This window comes from Grampus griseus, assembly GCF_964374135.1.
Source record: "Grampus griseus genome assembly, chromosome: 6".
Taxonomy (NCBI): Eukaryota; Metazoa; Chordata; class Mammalia; order Artiodactyla; family Delphinidae; genus Grampus; species Grampus griseus.
Window position 1 is genome coordinate 26890700 of NC_139000.1, and position 16160 is coordinate 26906859.

Here is a 16160-nt window from a genome sequence, read left to right on the forward strand (position 1 = left end):
GGGCATGAACCCATGTCCCCTGCATCGGCAGGCGGACTCTCAACCACTGCGCCACCAGGGAAGCCCTGGACTTCCTATTTTAAAAGAGATAGGAATTCCCGGCACTACAGTCCAAAGCATCCTAACTTCTGCAGGTAACTATCAGTCCTGATAAATTGATTGAGAAATGACCCTCCACTCACTTCCTGTCTTGCTATTCCCTTGCCCCAGATGAACTTCTGGGTTGAAATGGGAACATTCATCTATTCGAGCAGACACGGACTGATGTTATCTAAAAATAAGAGAGACAAATGAATCTTACCACTCAGTGCCTTCACCAAGAAAGAATAACTCCACTATGGCCTATGAACCAAAATCTGCCCTGTACGCGCCCATGAGCACGCAGCCAGCGTGCTACTGCAGAACTTCAAGACGGCCTCATAGAAAGAGGGGAGGGAGCGATTAGAATATAAAAAGGATGCGCTCTGTGAAGCCCCTGGAGTTTCACGGCTTTTAGGAAATAAAAACCTCCCTGTACAGGAGCCGCTTCCAAGGTTGCTTAAACACAGAAACCACTGCTTTCATCAGAGGGAACCTCATGCAGAAGTACTTCAGGTTGAAGAGGGACAGGAGCCTCTACTCCGCCCACGCAGTCCACACCCACTGACAGCTCCTGAGTCATTTCCACCGAATCCCTAGGATGCCCTGGAGTAGTTTTAGAAATGACCATCTAAACAAGGCTGAGGGGCCAGGCCATGTTTTGGGCAATAGAGCTTTTTAAGTAACACGAAGTCCTAAAAGTTTAAACAAACCAACAAAAGTGCTTTTGTTTGCAGGAAAACATGCAGATCGGTGATGAAGTACCCCAGCAATACAGGAGAAACAGCAACGCAAGGCCAGTGAAAGATTCTTCCTCACCTCTAGGTCAGGATTCAACTGTGGTCCCCCAGAGTGGGATCACCTGAGAATCCTGGCTGAAAAGGGGAAAAACTACCTAAATATAGGTTGATACTGCTGCAGGAAAACATCAGAGAAATTTGGTCTCCACAGGAATTGCAGTGTTCTCCTCCATCAAAAAGGTGGGGTTAGGGCTTCCCTGGTGGCGCAGTGGTTGAGAGTCCGCCTGCCGATGCAGGGGACACAGGTTCGTGTCCCGGTCCGGGAAGATCCCACATGCCGCGGAGCGGCTGGGCCCGTGAGCCATGGCCGCTGAGCCTGCGCGTCTGGAGCCTGTGCTCCGCAACGGGAGAGGCCACAGCAGGGAGAGGCCCGCGTACCGCAAAAAAAAAAAAAAAAAAAAAAAGGTGGGGTTATACCATAACCAATATTAAAAGACTAAAGACGGCCTGGTTGAAAATATTTGCAATTTAGAAATCAGCTTAAAGAGACAACTCAACATAAAAAATGAGGAAAGAATAGGGACAGACAATTCATAGAAGAAATACAGGTGACCAAGGAATATATGAAAAGATTCTCGGCTTCACTCCTAATTAGGGAAGTGCAAAATAAAACAATGAAACACCACTCTCAGCACTAGATGTTTGCAAAAACCCTAAAGACATAATATCCGGGGTTGCAAATAAAGTAGAGAAATGGGCCCTCTCACACATTTCACGGGGTGTGAATTGGAACACAGTTTTGGAGGACAATTTGGCAATGTCTATCAACTTAAAATGCAATTCTATTTTAGGAGTCTGTCCTACAGATATATTTGCACATGGCTGCAAAGATATAGCTACAGAGATATTCACTACAACATTGTTTGTAATTGCAAACACACAGGAACCAATGTAAATGTCTATCAATAAGGACCAGATTAAATATATTCTGGTATAGGCATAAAATAGAATAGTGAGCAAACATTAAAAAACAATGAGGTAAGCTGGGACAACGTGAGAGAGTGGCACTGACATATATACACTACCAAACGTAAAATAGATAGCTACTGGGAAACAGCCGCATAGCACAGGGAGATCAGCTCGGTGCTTTGTGACCACCTAGAGGTCACACCTAGAGGGGTGCAATAGGGAGGGTGGGAGGGAGATGCAAGAGGGAGGGGATATGGGGATATATGTCTACATATAGCTGATTCACTTTGTTATATAGCAGAAACTAACAGAACATTGTAAAGAAATTATACTCCAATGAAGATGTTAAAAAAAGAAAATGAGGTAGATATAGGTGCTGTTACAGGAGCATCTGCAACGTAAAAAATGAATAAAGGAAAGCACATCTTCCAGAAACATTTTTAATAAAAGATAATATGTATATATCCTCTTTTTAATATACCTAGTACAATGCCAGAAATATAGTAAATACTCAATAAATATTGGAAGAATAAGTGACTTGTAAATATTTGCTAGAAGAGTGAACTACTGATGAATAAGTGAATGTGTATGTAAACGTGAAAAATTTATGCGAAAATATGCAAGGTTAACTCAGTGTTATGGGAGGGAGAATCACCTTTCATTTAATATCTTTCTATAGATTGTTTTTAAATGATTACAGGTATACATGCTTGCGGCGAGCCGCCTCCGACCAGCAGAATGACGAGTCGCCACACGCAAGATTCTTCTCGTATCACACTTTATTGGAGCACAGCTTGGTTAAAGAAAAGATGGAAGGAAGACCCCGCAATCCTATAGCAGTCTGCTTATATAGGGATTAAGAACATGTGTCGCTCTGTGATTGGCTTTCGCTGATGGTGCGACTTGTGAGCCAGCATCGGATAGGTCGCTACTTTAAAACCTCATTAGTATACTTAACGCAAGCGCAGTGGCCACAGGAAGGATGACTCAGCTTGCTTCAGCTTCCTGCTGCGTGGCAGTTAGCTGACCGCGCCCTACACATGCTATTTTCACAGTAACAGAAAAAGTTAAGGATCCTCCTCTGTTTTTTTAAAAAGATGTTAATAGCTTAAACAATCTTGAAAGATAAAGGAAAGACAAAGAGAGAATATTTGCAACATACTTAACAAAGTTAACTCCACAAAACATAAAGAGCATTACTAATCAATAAGATAGAGATAAACAGCCAGAAAAAGTAATAGTAAATAGCCAAATGATATGTGGCCAACGGTGGTAATCATCTACCTGTTGTCTATTACAAGCAGAACTATATTAGGGAGAGGGGCCAGCACTGTGTTTATCACCCAAAAGGAAAGTGGAAATGACAAAAAAGCATGTGAAAAGATATTCAAGCTCACCTAATCAGGGAAAAACAAACCGAAACAAAATAAAACACTTGATTTTTGCTCATAACATAGGCCAAAAAGAAGAACAAGATTTCTATGATCCAGTGTTGACAAGGGCTTGGAAGAAGGCATTCTTTGATAAAGTCGGTGGGAGTGTAAATTGGTACAGTAGTTTGGGCAGTGATTTGACATACCTATCAAATTTTAAAATACATCACCTGGGACCTAGAAATCCCACTTCTAAAAATGTGTCCCACAGAATCCCTTCCACAGTTACATAAAGATGAATGTACAAGAATGTTCACTAGAGCCTTGCTCATTAGCAACAATCTGGAAACAATTTTATTTATCTATCAGTGGAGATGTGAACAAGAACATGAGTCACGATCTCTGCCCTGATAGAGCCTGCATTCAGTCAGGGGCAGAGGAGACACGATAAACAAGGAAACAAACAAGCACGACGCCTTCCAATAACGTGAGTACCATAAAGGCAATAAAACAAGGTGACGGGATAGAGTGTGTTTGGGGGTTTAGAGAGGGTCAGAGCAGAAGGGAAACTATTGTACATGGAGCCATAGGAGATGCTTCCCTGGAGGCTGACACTAAGCTAAGATCAGAATGATGACAAAGAACTAGCCCAGCAAATGCAAGCCCTGAGACGCACAACAGGAGGGAGATGAAGGGTAATGAATAAGGAGGTGAAAGGGACACAGTGAGATTGGAGAGGAGGACCACAGCCCGGTATCATTTAGTCCTTGAACCTCAGCCTCAGATGAAGAGTCTGGGAAGCCACTGGGGTATAAGCAAGGAGTGACATGACCAGGTTTACCAGTTTTAAAAGATCTCTCTGGCTGCTGGGTGAAGAACAAATTGTAGGAAATGACAATGGGAGGATGAAGAGCAGTTAGGAGGTCCTAGCGAGGTGTACTGGTGGCTTAGACCAGGTTGCTGACAGTGGAGAGTGTGACAGGTATCCAGACAGGGGCATGTTTTGGAGGTAGAGCCTATAGGATTTGCTAGCAGACTGGAGCTGGGGTCCTACAGGGAAGCAGGAATCAAGGATGTCTCCCAGCCTCGGGGCCTGAACAGCTGGGTGGGATGGTGGTGTTATTTACAAAGAGGAGAAAGAAGTTTAGTGGAGAAAGTCCAAGTCCATTTTGGCCTTGTTAAGCTCGCATGTCCTATGACAGGGGTCCCCAACCCCCGGGCTGTGGACCAGTACCGGTCCGCAGCCTGTTAGTAACCGGGCCACGGGGCAGGAGATGAGCGCCAGGCGAGACAGCAAAGCTTCATCTGCCGCCCCGCATCACTCCGCACCGCTCACATTGCCGCCTGAACCATCGCTCGCGTTACCGCCTGAACCATCCCCCGCAACCCCGTCCGTGGAAAAACTGTCTTCCACAAAACGTGTCCCTGGTACCAAAAAGGTTGGGGACCGCTGTCCTATGAGACAGGCAAGCAGAGATGAAGTTGGAAATTAACATATATATTTGCAGTTGCACAGAGAAAAATCTGGGAGGTTATCCACCTAACCGATAAAGGGATTCTCTCCAGAAAGTGGAATTGGGGGTGGGGGAGGGTAGATGAAGAGGAAAGAAGCTGCTTCTACATCTGACTTTATATACATCAATGAGGTTTGAAACTGTTACAATGAATATGTATTACCTTTGAAATTTAAATAAATGAATACAAATAAAAGACTGACTGAGGGATTTTCCAATTTTTCCACAGAGCTGCTCCTTCAAACAAAATCTTATCCAGAATGTTCGTCCCACTGTCATCATTCAGGCCTCAGCTCACATATCACCTCCTTGGAGAGGCCATCCTTCACCACAGGATCTCAGGTAGCTCCACCCGTCCTTCCCCCAAGCCCAACTATTGAACACCCTACTTTATTGACAGCACTTATAACCCCAAATTGACTTGTCTGTTTGTTTACTTGTCTTCCCTACTAGAATATAATGGTCAAGAGAGCAGGGAGGGTGAATGTCTTGTTCTCCAAATATCTGTAGAATCTAGAGCAGTTGCATACAGTAGGCACTCAATAAATACTCCCTTGATTAAAAATGAACTCCAAGTTGTCCTCAGGATAAAAAGCTGAGCTGCTTCAATTGAACTGAAGCCAGGGGTCCAGAGTCCTGTCACTGTCACTCTCCACTCCCTTCCCCCAACCACTGACTGCCCTAGGGTACCTCCAGGGCCTGGCAGGAAACAATGTGAAACGCAGATAGTCTGCAAGGGTCTGACCTGAGCCCTTCTTCTCAGGAAGCCTACTTCCCCCAGGTTCTAGCCAACACGACCAGAGCTGATCAGGTCCAGACTGAGCTTTAAGCTCTACCTATCTCTTTCCACATCACCTTCACCATCCGTACTGCGCCACCCAGGCCGCGTCCATTCCCTCTCCACCGCTCCTGCTCAGGGAGTCACCAGCAAGTGCCAGCCCCGGCCCAGCCCTGTACTGGGCACAGTGGGTCCAGAGACAAGCACACCGGGGCCCTATCCTGCAGAAGCAGCATGTGGAAGGTAAGCCAGGCCAGAGTCGATTCCAGCAGAGACCCTGGCATTCTGGTGGCTCTCACTGGCACATGTCAAGTCCAACTGGGTCCCTAGCTCTTTCTCGAGGCTTCCTGATTGTCCTGAGGCTGCACACTCAGGACTGGCTCTCTGTGCACGCGGTTGCTGCCTTCGTGAGATACAGATGATGCTACGGCCCACTTCCAAGAAAGGGAACCAACATCTGTCTGCCTTGCTCGGCTTCAATGCCACTTCAAGAAGGGGTTAGCAGCCATCTCTGGGCATTGTTTTCTGCCCCTTCTGTGGCCTAGAGGGAGCAGCCCTTGTCCTCAGACCACAGCCCTCCCCAGCCTCTGCCCAGGCCAGGGGGCTTGCCTATGAGCCTGCTGTCTGCCTAGGTCCAGGGCTAGCATCTCTCAGCAAGAGCCCAACACAGAACCAGGAGTGTGGCAGGTATTCAGCAACCCTACAGAAAGGTAAGCCCCTGCCACGGGTCAGAATCATCTTCCTGGGCCCAAAGTCTCCTTTGGCCTCTGCTTCTGTGTGGGCTGAGGGTAGAAGCTAGGGCTAAAGCCGGGAGGGACCAGAGCAGGGAGGAGGGCCCTTGCAGTCCTCACCACAGTGATTCAGGAAGGAGAAGGCCCGACAAACTCTGCGGGGCAGGGGGGCCCTTCCCCAGAGCCCAGCGCGTGGTGCTCAGGGGCCCCCTGCTGGCAGCTGGGGGCATGTGTGACTGGGGGGCAGGGCTGCTCAGGCCCAGGAGGGCTCCGTCCTGCAGGGACACACACACACACAGAGGCACCCCAGTCCATCGTGTGCACAGCCCCTGCACCCACACAGGAATCTACATCCCACATGTAGCCCAAGCAAGGATGTGCATACACAGAGAGCCATGCATGCACAGACGTGTACCTGCAGACCTGAGCCCCAGCGTGCAAGCACAGAGACGGAACACATTCACGCGTGTGCTCCTAAGCAGGTACCTGCACACCTCCACAGGCACACAGGTGCACGCACACAGGTGTGCATACACGTGAGCGTGGCCCGTGACTGAGCTCCCCCTCCCCCGTGGCCCCTTTTGCAACTCCCTCCCTCCCTCCCAGCCATCACCTGGGGAAAGACGCTGGCTGGCATGACTTCCGCCCCTCTGCTCTGCTGCTCTCAGCGGGCAGGCAGTGCTCACTCTATGGTTTAGGTACCCCGGGGCCCCCTCAGGAGCTCAGCTCCACCGCAGCACAGGATTCCCCTGCCTGCACACAGCCTCTCCTCACCTGTGGCCTGTGGGTCTGGACAGCAAGTACGTGGTGGCAGAGGTGTGCCTCCCCGGCAAAGACTAAAGGGCGGCAGTAATCTCCGTATGGAGGGCGGCTGCCCACTGGGTCCCATCACGAAGTAGGCAACAGCAGCCCGGGGATGGGGTCTAGAAGGTGGGAGCTGAGGCTCTTGAACTCTCCGAGAAGCTGAGGCTGTAGGCAGACATCCCTGAGGCTGGGCCAGGGGTCGGGGGGATCCAGAGCTGACAGAGCCTCAGAAACCCAGGTTCAAGGAGGAGGAAGGAAACAAATGTTCACTGAGTGCCTGCTGTACGCAGACATGGTCCCCACGTCGTCTGGCTCCATCCTTACTTCCCCAGAGGTAAGGAGCGTTACTAGTCTTCACAGGTCCCCGCATAACAAGGCATCACCAAGGCCCATTCTTTTCCTTCTTAAATATCCCTCAGATTGTTTTCACTGATGCAGCAACAAGTCCAGGCTTCCCTTAGCTCTGGCCTGAGCCAGAAGCACAGCCTCCTAACTGGGCCCCTTCCCCGCTCTGTCCCATCCAGCCTGCTTCCATAAGTCAGAATGACCGGTTTTTAACAACATGCAGTTAAATTCTCTTAATGGCTTCGATGACTTCTTGTTCTAAGGACTGAGACCAAAATCTTAATCTCTGCTTTGCACCCTCACCTACCTGTCCAGTCTCACTGATCACTTCTCACCCCTGATTTCCTCCATTCCACACGGTTGTTGTCAATTTCTCCAGCGCCCCGTGCTTCCTCCCACCTCAGGGGCTTTGCACGTGCTCTTCCCTCCCCTGCCCCATTCCCATCCCCTGGCCTGATAAACTCCTTCTTCAAACAGCAATTCCTCCTGGACGCCTCTTTGCCCCCTGATCCTCTCTCCCTGTTAAACACTCATAACTCCCTGCAGTGTCCCATCATAACACACAGCAGTGCTGGTAATTACCTGTCTGTGCTTTTATGTGGTTTCCCTCCATCTGCTCCATCCCCTGGGCTCCCAGCTCTGTGACGATAGAGACCTTGCCTCTTACTTACTCTTTGAGGCTCACATTCCTAGAAAGTGTACATCCTGGAGATGTTGTATTCAAAACAGGCCCCTCTGCCTCCAAACACCATCCCCTAATTCAACAAGTCTCTCTGTGTCCCAGACGGCAGTGCCAGGAAGAAGGACTAGTCCCTTCTGGATCCCGGGACTCGACCTTCTAGGTGAGTCCCTGCTTTGAATGATCCAATCCAGCCCATCCTTCCACTAGCCCCGGCACTCAGCAGGCCGGACTGTGCACTTATTTCTACCTGGGCAAGCCACCTGCTCTATTACCTTTCTTTTTATTTATTTATTTATTTAATTTATTTACTTTTGGCTGCGTTGGGTCTTCTTTGCTGCACACGGGCTTTCTCTAGTTGCGGTGAGCGGGGGCTACTCTTCGTTGCAGTGTGCAGGCTTCTTATTGCAGTGGCTTCTCTTATTGCGGAGCACGGGCTCTAGGTGCACGGGCTTCAGTAGTTGCAGCACACAGGCTCAGTAGTTGTGGCTCGCGGGCTCTAGAGCGCAGGCTCAGTAGTTGTGGCACACGGGTTTAGTTTCTCCACGGCATGTGGGATCTTCCCAGACCAGGGCTCGAACCCGTGTCCCCTGCATTGGCAGGCGGATTCTTAACCACTGCGCCACCAGGGAAGTCCACTATTACCCTTCTTGAGCAAAATAATAACTGTCTGACTGGCAAAAGGCAGTGCTTACCTGCAATCTCTGGTTGGTGGATAAATGAAACTAAACCCAGTAATTGATGAGAAAGACCAGCAGACACATCGTCTTGGGAAGGCAGGGGGAAGCTTTCTAATCATGAGGCCAAGAGCATACACAATGAAGAAAACAGCGACCAAGTAAAAATGTTCAACTTCTGTACATCTTTTTAGATATTCACCATCCAAAGGACAAACCAGGCTTTTGGAGCTCCTGAGGGCTTGTGGTTGGAGAACTCTGAAGTAAACAAGCCTCCTTCACAGGGATTCACACAATTCATGGGGGCCCTTATTCAAAAATGATTACGAATTTCAAGACAGGGACAGCGGAGAATTAAGCCAACCTCAGGGCCTTTCTAAACTGGGCAACTACAAGGTCACCCACCCACGAAGCTGGCCCTGCTCCTTCACACTGAAATTTCCCACACACAAGTCAGTTCTGGAAACATTCATTCACCAAACACCCCACCCGAGCCCAGCCCTTACAAAGCTTAGAGTCCAGTGGTGGAAGAGCAATCAGTGCATAGCTGAGAAGATAACGGGGTGTATCTCTACTCCCCTGAGGCCACGCAAGATGCATGGGCTCCGTTCCAGATCCCAGAATCTCAGGGACACACAGTGAGGTGTCAAGGCGCACATGACCTGGGGATGGTCTCGCGCACAGTGCCCTGTAAATTACTTTACTCACACTCTGCAAAATCCTGGGTGCATTTTGGAGGAAGAAGTTAAAGAAAATCTGGCTGAAGAGAGCTAGCCCTGGTGCTACAAGGAGATGAGGGTCTTTGGAGAGACAGGTGTCCCCTGTGAGGTGCTCTGCAGTCCCATGCCAGCACACTACCCTCCTTTAACAGGAAGTGTGAGTGAGGCAAAGTTGCCTCCTTTAATATCACCCAAGACAACTCTGCCTCCCCGTGCAAACTGGGGTGAGAAATTTGAGGGCTTCCTTTCCTGGAGCCCTGAGCTGCAATGTTTTTGCCAAAGAAGGGCCAGAGGAGAGATCAAGGCAACCTTCAACTCCCCACATATAATAAAAATAATAGTCCCCATTTGTTGGTGAACCACTATGCTGAACCAAGCCCTGCATTGGGAACTTTCACATTTAACATGAGTTCCCTAAGGTATGTCTTATCCCTGTCTTGAAACTCTAGGAATCTTGATGGGTTTTGTTTTCGTTTTAATTTAACACTCATACAGCACTCACCATGTACCAGGCACTGTCCTAAAATCTTTACAGATAATAACTCATTAAATCCACACAGTCACCCTATAAAGTAGGTACTATGACGGTCACTCCCATGTTACTAATGGGGAAACTGAGACCAGAGGGTGAAGTTACTTGCTCAATGTCACATAGACAGTAATTGGCAGAACAAGGATTCAGACCCAGACAGACTGCTCCAGCATCCGTGTCTTTAACTGTTGTTTGTGTTACTTCTCCAGACTCAAAAAGCAGACAGAATAGAGTGTAAGCTTACCTCAAGGAGAAGCCCGCGCAGCGCAACAAAAAGTAGCCCCTGCTCACCGCAACTAGAGAAAGCCCATGCACAGCAATGAAGACACAACACAGGCAAAACTAAATAAATAAATTAATTAATTAATTTTAAAAAATAAGTAAAACCAACAAGGAAAGTATATTTATTTTTTAAAAAATTAACCAAAAAAAAAAAGTCTACAAACATTAAATGCTGAAGAGGGTGTGGAGAAAGGGAAATTTCCTACATTGTTGGTGGGAATGTAAATTGGTACAACCATTATGGGGAACAGTATGGAGGTTCCTTAATAAACTGAAAATACAACTACCATATGATCCAGCAATCCTACTCCTGGGCATATACCCAGAGAAAACCATAATTTGAAAAAATACACACACGCCAATGTTCATTGCAGCACTATTTACAATAGCCAAGACATGGAAGCAACAGAAATGTCCATCGACAGAGGAATGGATAAAGAAGATATGGTATATATATACAATGGAATATTACTCAGCCATAAAAAAGAACGAAATAATGCCATTTGCAGTCACATGGGTGGACCTAGAGATTATTATACTAAGTGATGTAAGTCAGACAGAGAAAGACAAATATCACATGATATCACTTATATGTGGAAGCTAAAAAAGAAGATACAAATGAACTTATTTACAAAACAGAAACAGACTCACAGACTTCGAAAACAAACTTACAGTTCCCAAAGGGGAAAGGTAGGGGGAGAGATAAATTAGGAGTTTGGGATTAACATATACACACTATTGTATATAAAATAGATAATCAACGAGGATCTACTGTATAGTAGTACCAGGAGCGCTACTCAATATTCTGTAAAAACCTATGTGGGAAAAGAATCTGAAAAAGAATGGATACATGTATATGTATAACTGAACCACTTTGCTGTACACCTGAAACTAACACAACATTCTAAATCAACTATACTCCAATACAAAATAAAAATTAAATTAAAAAAAGAAAACCACATGTCTCAATCCTGACCCCCAGAACATGTGAGCACATCCTTTATTGGAAAAAGGGTCTTTGCAGATGTAATTAAGTTATGGATTTCAAGCTGAGACTATCCTGGGTTATCTGGGTGGGCTCTAAATCCAATGACGAGTGGCAGGCAAAGACTCAGAGAGAAGAAGCAGAGATTTGAGGTATGCCGCCACAGCCTAGGAAGCCCTGGAGCCACAAGAAGCAGGAAGCAGCAAGGAGGATTCCCCACCAGAAACACCCGAGGGAGTGTGACCCTGCCAACACCTTGATTTCGGACTTCTAGTTCCTGAAACTGTAAGAGAATACATTTCTGTTGCTTTAAGCCAGGAAGTGCATGGTAATTTGTTACGGTAGCCCTAGGAAACTAACTAATACACTGTCCCTGGGGAGAGAAAAGAAAGAAACCCCAGGAGGAGGCTGCATTAGTTTGCTTGAGCTGCCATAACAAAATACCACAGACTGAGTGGCTTAAACAGTAAACGTTTATTTCTCACAGTTCCGGAGGCTAGAAGTCCATGATCAAGGTGCCAGCAGATTCGCTTTCTGGTGAGGACTCTCTTCCTGGCCTGTAGACACCCGCCGCCACTGGGTCCTCGCATGGCCTCTCCTCTGTGCTTACACACAGAGAACTCTGGTGTGTCTTCCTCTTCTCATAAGGACACCAGTTCTATCAGATTACAGCCCACCTTTCTGGCCTCATTTAGCCTTCATTACCTCCATATAGGCCCTCTCTCAAAATACAGTCACATTGGGGGTTGGAGCTTCAACGTATGAATTTGGGGCGAACACAATTCAGTCCATAACAGAGGCTATGTGAACAACGTGTGAACACCCAGAGCATGTAGATACGGCTCCTTCACAGCAAGTGGAGGCGCTCTGGAACGCAAGGCAATTTCCCGGAACGGGGCCCCAAGTCTTTCCTCAGTGATGGCCCAAGAACAGGTAGCAGCAAAGCGAGGGCCAAGAGGAAAACCTCCTACCCTCAACCACCTTCTCAAGTTGGCCTCATGTGCAGTTTATGCCATTATTATTCCCCTTTGCTTTATTAGTGAAGTGGCTGGTCTCCCCATAGGGAACAACCACAAAATTTCATTTTCAAAAAGGGATTTCTTAGAGTTGAAGTACCTCCAAAGAGAATCTGGATCCCTTCACACTGTATGAGAGAGTGTGTTTATAAATAAATATCTGGGTGGATCTGGGTTTTGAACAGCAAAGATGGCTGGAGTCATTTTATCAAAGAATTATTTAAAAAGCAGTTTATCCCCAAGTGGACAGGAATACACATCAAATCCAAATGGCACAATTGTGAACAGGATTTGGAATTATATAGCAAAAGCAGCCAAGGTAACTGCTCTGAAACCTCAAGAGTTTCAGCATGTTAAATTAAGTCCTCTGGCACCTTTTAAAATCTAAGGAAATCAGTCTTATGTTGCTCTAACAGGTTAGGTTTTGGTAAAAATAAACAATACAAGCTATTTAAATCATCCTGGCTTTGAAAACAATTAACTGATCACCCCCCATTCCTGTAACATCCTTTCCCTTGAATGTTTACAATTTATCTGTTTAATAAATATGTATTCAGCTCCTACTATGTGCCAGGCATAAGGCTGGGTCTCGGGGATTTAATCATCAACAAAAAGGACAATGCCCAACCAGAAGGTGGGTCCACTGTTGGCCCTGGAGTTCAGGCCAAGGGGACTGGAGCCGGGAAACGGGAAGGCAGCCTTACAAGCAGGGAGGCCTCCGCACAGGAACTTAGCAGGAGAACCAGAACACAGGCCAATTATAGGGAACCCATCCAGGTTTAGTGGGGCAGAGGCACATCTCAGGGAACAGTAGGGGGTCGCAGGGACCCAGCCTGGGTGCCCCTTCCCTACTCTATCAAGGAGGCTGATACAACCCTGAGCCCACTCCCCTACCAGGAGGAGAGGCTCACTCCCTGCTTCAGCCGGGATGGGTGTGGGGCAGGGAGGACATGTAGAGGGACATCAGTGCATCCCGTGAGGTGGGAACGGATTCAAACCCACCTGGGGAAAACTGGGTGGCAGGGACTCCCTTGAGCACTGGGATTTTTAAAAACTATTTATTTGGCTGCCCTGGGTCTTAGTTGTGGCACATGGGATCCTCATTGCCACATGCAAGATCTTTAGTTGCAGCATGCGGGATCTAGTTCCCTGACCAGGGATCGAACCCAGGCCCCCTGCACTGGGAGCGTGGAGTCTTAACCGCTGGACCACCAGGGAAGTCCCAAGCATTGGGATTTTAAAGCCCACAAAGCGAACGCACACCAAAGGGTCCAAGCGCACAGTGAGTTGGAGTGCCACCCCCTCATTTCCTGGACCTGCCGTTCTCTCATCAAGGAGGCCCCTCTGGGTCTCTGATCACTGTTCAGTGTGTCTCCTCGCCCTGTACCGTACGTGAGAAAATCAAGGAGAAGGGGAGGAAGGAGAAAGTGCAGAGAGAGGGGAGACGGCTGCTCACCGTTCATCACATAAAGTCCAATTCTGCTCTTTCTGGATTTGTTTCTACCTGGTCTTATCTTTTCTGGGAAGCTGCCATGGTTTCCAAACTTACATGGCGTCCAAAAAAACAAAAAAGTGGGGGGCAAATAGTCAGACTTATTTACCTGTCCTGTATGAAAGAGATCATGAAATCTTGATTTTGGAGAAGTCAGGGCCTCTGTAAGCCTCACTTTTCACCTCTGAAGAATGGGAATAAATGAGGATTAAAAGCCTAGCTCGCAGAGGTAATGTGGAGATTAAGGAATTTTACATGACTTGCACACGCTTGTACCTTAGCAACTATCATTACAGACACGCCAATCCACAAGGTAGAAGAGACTGGAAGCTCCCTCAGTCAGGCCCTCCCCTCCCTCCCTGGTGCCTGCGTGTCCCCTACAATAGGCCCATGAGGTTGTCAGCCCGGATCTGTCACCACGGATAAGGAGCCAGTCAAGCACAATACGCAGTGTTTATCGAGCACAAAGTATGTATCGGGCCCTGTGCTAAATGTTGCCCCTGCAGGGGCTCCTTTTATCTTCAAAATCAGTCAGTGAGGTGGTGATGGTACAATTCTGTGAACACACTAAAACCATGGAACGGTTTGCCCTAAATAGTTGAATTGTGTGGTATGTGATCTGTATCTCAGTAAAGCTGTTATTTAGGGGGGAAAAAACCTTAGTGAGACAGGAACTGGTAGCATTCCCATTTTACAGATGAAGTACCCGAGGCTTAGACAGGTGCAGTAACTTGCCTGAAGTCACACAGCCAACAGGAAGCTGGGCCGAGACACCGTCTCCCAGACCCCAGGGCACGAACACCACTCCCCTGCCTCTAGAGGGAAGCTTCCGCGTATGGAGGGCTTGCTCTGCGGGAGCGTCTGGGTCCAGCGTCCGGCATCGTCGCACTGACCCTCTCACAGCCCGTGAGGCAGCCTGCTCCTGCGTTGCACCGCGTGGGGCTGTAGCGAGTTTCCGCATGTGCTGAGCCAACTCTGCCGCTGTGGAGCTTCCGCCCCTTCATGCTGGTTCTCCCTTTGCAGCCGCATGGAGTAAGAATGCTCTTCACTCTCTGAGGTGCCCTCAGTATCAGAACGTAGCACCAGATCCCCCCCTTTCTTCTTTTCCCCTGGGCCCAACAGATACATAGGCCCGGCAGAAGCTTGCAGACCGCAGAGCTGGGAGGCCAGGGATTCCCAAAGTCAGCCTGTGGATTCTGGCTACACAAACGTCACCCAGAGCCTTTAAAAAATTCCAGTTCCATTGGGAGAGCCCAAATCTGTGGATGTAAGCCTTTTTTTAAAAGCTACCAAGTGATTCCAGTCAGGAGGAAGGTAAAGAAACCTCACATTTTAAAGACAGGGAACTACTATCTCAAAATCATACCGCCATACTCATATTCACCTTTGGACAAGCCCACTTCAGTGTTGATGATTCTAAACAACTGACATGAGTGTGTAGGTTATAATGCAAAGGGTAAAAGACAGGAAAATATAATCCATACAAGAAGAGATGCTATCAATCAACAATTTTAATCCTAGTATCTATTTTTCAAACTGCAATCAAAACAGCGTAAGGTGTTTTACAGCCATTAAATTTAAAACCAATAATACGCAATTCTGGTGAAGTTATTTGGTTCATTTGCACATTGCTTGTAACAATTTAAATTGATATAATACTTTGCAAACCAGTGCAGCACAATCAATCAGGAGTGTCAGGCTCAGTCCTTTACTGAGTGCCTATGTCGTGCCAGGCACTCGGGTGTTGGAAATACAGGTGTGAATAAGACTTGGTCACTGGGACATCCCTGGTGGTGCAGTGGTTGAGAATCCGCCTGCCAATGCAGGGGACACACGGGTTCGAGCCCTGGTCCGGGAGGATCCCACATGCTGCGGAGCAGCTAAGCCTGTGCACCACAACTACTGAGCCTGTGCGCCACAACTACTAAAGCCCACGTGCCTAGAGCCCGCGCTCCGCAACAAGGGAAGCCACCGCAATGAGAAGCCCATGCAGCGCAACGAAGAGTAGCCCCCGCTCACCACAACTAGAGAAAGCCCGTGTGCAGCAATGAAGACCCAACACAGCCAAAAATAATTAAATAAATTTTTCTAAAAAAAAAAGAAAAGACTTGCTCGCTGCTTTCCAAGGACTCTCTGTTCATTGAACGAGACAGAGAAGTGAACACTCATTTCAATACTAAAGATAAGTGGTAAGCACCGGGGTCACGAGACCTTCCATGGAGGACCTCTTGGCCCTACCTGGAGGTTCAGAAAAAGGTTCACAACTGAGCTGAATCCAGAAGGATGAGCAACAGTTAACCAGGTGAAGAAGGCTGTAAACAGCGTTCCAAGCAGAGGGAACAGACTGAGCAAAACTTGGAAGCTTGCAGGAGGGAAGCCAGGGCTACAGGCGCTCGGAGGCAGGTGGGTCCACATCACAGAGCCTCTGGGGTTCACCTGAGAGTCT